The sequence below is a fragment of the Tupaia chinensis genome, unplaced genomic scaffold (genome assembly GCF_000334495.1).
Source record: "Tupaia chinensis unplaced genomic scaffold, TupChi_1.0 Scaffold144407_1, whole genome shotgun sequence".
Classification (NCBI taxonomy): Eukaryota; Metazoa; Chordata; class Mammalia; order Scandentia; family Tupaiidae; genus Tupaia; species Tupaia belangeri.
The window spans coordinates 81070-84884 of NW_006204267.1; the positions used below are offsets into that span (position 1 = coordinate 81070).

General features: G+C 43.9%; 1 pseudogene; it reads left to right on the forward strand.

Annotated features, from left to right (window-relative positions):
- Positions 1–2135: 2135 nt before the first annotated feature.
- On the forward strand, positions 2136–2984 carry LOC102482510 (cytoskeleton-associated protein 2 pseudogene; annotated as a pseudogene).
- Positions 2985–3815: the final 831 nt, after the last annotated feature.

Sequence of the window (3815 nt, forward strand, 5' to 3'; positions counted from 1 at the left end):
TGTCCTGTGCACCAGGAATCCCTGGGCTTTGCCTCCAGCCTCAGATGGTCTAAGTGAAGCACGAAGTTCCGTATTTACAACCAGGTTGCTGTTGGTGCAGATGCTGTTGGTGCTCAGATCACACTGAGCAGCAAGAAGGTCGACCACATTCTAGACCGGGCCTTAGGCTCCCTGTGAGATCAGCAATCCGTGGACTCAGCGCTCCACATTCTGACACTGGGTGTCTGTGGGGAGGCCTGAGTGACAAGCCCACCAGCAGTCCTGGTGCTCAGCCAGAGATGGAACCCCTGAGGTCAGGGATCAGAGAGCAGGGAGGGTTGGAAAGGTTGAGTATGTGGTTCAAATCTTAGACCTATGACTCAGAAAACACTGGGCACATGTGTACAGAATCTCATGAGGAGAACGAAGAAGGGACTGTGGCATGGTTATCTCTGCTGGGGAGTGCTTTTTTGCTTTCTCTCTCTCTCTCTCTCTGTAGTGAGCGCACATGCCCAATGACAATTATTTTTAAAGCTTATTTATATAATTGGGTGAAATAGGAGGGGATAGAGAAGCACCCTGAGCAGGGTTCTTACACCATCTCCACCTGCAATCTCAGTCTCAGCCAGCCCCTGGCATGGCTCTCTGCATAGGTGCCCAGCATGCTCAGGAAGGGCCCTGATGTGAACCCTGGACCTTTCTTCTGTGGATGTGTTGTTTTCCCACTGAGCCACCACCTGACCCCTCAATCCACATTAAACATTCAGTTTTAACCCCTACGAAAGAAAAGGGAGGATGTATTTCAGCATCAATGAAACATGATATTAGGAGATCAGTAGTGTTTTCTTTTTTGTTTCTTTTCTTTTTTTTTTTTTTTGCATTAGCTTGTGCTCTAGGATTTCTAGTGACATTGACATTTATATCAGTCAGTTCGTATGTTTATTATGCCTCAGAGAATTCTCAACATTAAAACAAGCACTTTATAGGAAACCATGAAGTAAGCAGAAAAATCATGGTGAGACCTAAAAAAGAAACATACAACAGAAGTACCAATGAAATTTTGCCTTTCTAGATGCCCAAAGTATGAGTCCCAGTCTATAGAATGGGAAGTGGAAGGGCAATAGCCTTAGGACACATCTAGAAATGCTTCTTGAGTTAAAAAAAGATATTTAAATAATAGAAGTTAAACTAACAGATGGAATTTAGTCTGAGTGATGGGATTCTTCCTTTGGGGAATGAGTGTAAATAAAATTAAACTGGGATTATGGGTGGAGAAGGCCTTAATAATGATAGAGGTTTAGCAAGAACTAGAAGTCATTGGGGCAGCAGGTGGCATGAAGGTTAAGGCACTAGCTCTCCCTTGGTGAGAGCTAGCTCTCTGTGGTTTGTGTTCCAGACAGACCTGGCAGCTTGAGAAAAACATCAGAAGCGTGTGCTTGCGTGCCCCAAATCCTGACACTACAATGGGGAGAAGGGATCGCAGCACGGCCATCCCCCAAGGGGTCAATATCATTTACTCTATCATTAGTTCTAGATGGAAGATGCAGAAAGGGGCTCTCAGCTCAGCAGAATGAAACATCTGTGGATATTGGTCTCTGAAATGACTCCCAGACTGCGTTCTCATTCACTATTGGAGCAACCAATAGAACACAGGTTATTGATAGTAAGGAATTTATATATATGGAATTAGGACTCATTTTATTTTGAGACAGCACAAACTCAGGCTCAAAGTTATGCAGCCTGGACCTTAATCACAATCTGCCCTAGCTTAGGTGTCATGTAGGAACAAGTGTCCCTGAACAAGGTCACAGGGAACAGTGTCACTGCTCTTACCACTGACACTGATGCTGGACACCACCCTGTGGCTGGAATGCTGTCTCTGCAGCTGCTGAGAACTGGGGGCCAAATTGATACAGCATCTTTGCTAAAATGTGTCTGCACAGTCCCACCATCTCTGTGTCACCACGCACAACTCAGAGGCTGATGTGCAGTCATTGGACTTGGGGAGCCGAAACCTCTTGAAATGTCCACTTGCACTAGTTTTGGGGAAAATGTATTTTCCTATTTTTTTATTAAAAAAAAATAGTAGCTCAAGTGGTGGGCTGAAGGTGTCAGAAGCTTCCTCATGTGAGACGCACCCCTGGCCCCAGACTGCGATGAGCACCCCAACAGTGCCCTTGGGCCTGTAGTTGTCCCTGCATCGAAGGACCCCATCTGTGTTCAGAGAGTAAAGAAGACAAAAATCCTAGGGACATTTTTTAAGAAGAAAAACTGTTTTTGCAGACAAACAGGAAAACCAGATGTGATCCAGCAGAGGCCAGAGAGTGATGACACCTGAGGTGCAGGTTGACGAAGAAAAAAGTTCAGAAACTGAAAACAAAAATGGCTGATAAAGAAAAATGCCTGCAGAAAAAGGGAGAAAAAGTCATGCTACAATCGAAAAAAAAAAGTATTCCTTTAAACAGTATTCCTTTAAAACCTTCAAATGAATGAACAAATTCAACTACACCACTTGATACACCTAATTTTGACTGTACCAATCAAACTGCAGTTGTTTAAAGATGATCCCCCAGGTCAACATATGATGTTAATCCATTTATTTCACCTTTAGAATAATAATACAAAGAAACAAATCACTACCAGGAAAAAAAAAAAGGGAAGATGTTAACATGGCCAGGAAACCTATCCTTAGATCTTATCATGGCCAGATTGTGCAGTCTGAGGTTAATTGGTTTAGAAAACCTCTCCGAGTCAAAGATGAGAGCTCTGCAACAACAGAGAAACTCAACTACTGTCTCTAAAGTTGCAAAGCCTCAGCCTGTGAACACCAGCACTGTGACAGTGAGAAGTGGGGGACCCTCAAATGTGACCACTGCCACTAACTCTGTGAGCACCACCTCCCAGAGCACACAACTTGTGCGGCCTCCTGTTAGAAATCACCGCACTGGGAACCAGCAGTTAGTGTAATTTTGCTTGACTCACATGTAGTCGACTGCGGTTCAAGTCCCAGACCCAGTGGCTTAAACTCACGCTGGGCACATGTGCATGTGTGTCCATGATCCCGAGAGGAGAATGGAGGAGAAAGTATTGTGGTGTGGCCATCCCCTCTGGGGGTTGAATTCTCACTTTCTGTCTCTGTCTCTGGCGAGCGCATGCGCCCTATAGCAAAAACCTCTAAAAGAAACAAAAAAAACAAACACGGAGGAGAAAGTATTGTGGTGTGGCCATCCCCTCTGGGGGTTGAATTCTCACTTTCTGTCTCTGTCTCTGGCGAGCGCATGCGCCCTATAGCAAAAACCTCTAAAAAAAAAAAAAAAAAAGAAGAAGAAGAAATCACCACACTGATCCCTGGACACAGGGAGACAGGGCATCAATAGAACCTCTGCAAATGTGAGAGTCTGGAAACAGCCTTGTAGAAAGAAATTATTATAATCAAAAATGCTTTTATCTAGTGTCACAGCCAGTTCTGAGGACATAAAAAGAATTAAGTCACTATGAAGAAGCATCACATCTGAGATGGTAGCCAGGCCTGCTTCAACTTCTAACACCAAACTAATAGAAAAGTAAAAATCCATTGAGTGTGAAGACACACTATAGCAAAAGCAGGTATTGATCAGCCCAGCCCAAATAAAAGAGAAAAACTCCTGAGTGATGGAAAGCTTGCAGAGGAATGCTGAAAAGGCCAATTCAGTAGCTACCTAGCCTGAGCCTGTAGCACAAAATTAAAAACCAGTTGGGTCTTTCTGGACTACCAAGACAGAAGATGAACAAAGATTATTTACTGAAAAAGTGAATTAAGACATTTTCTAAAGGCCTGAACCTGGTTAATGGATGCC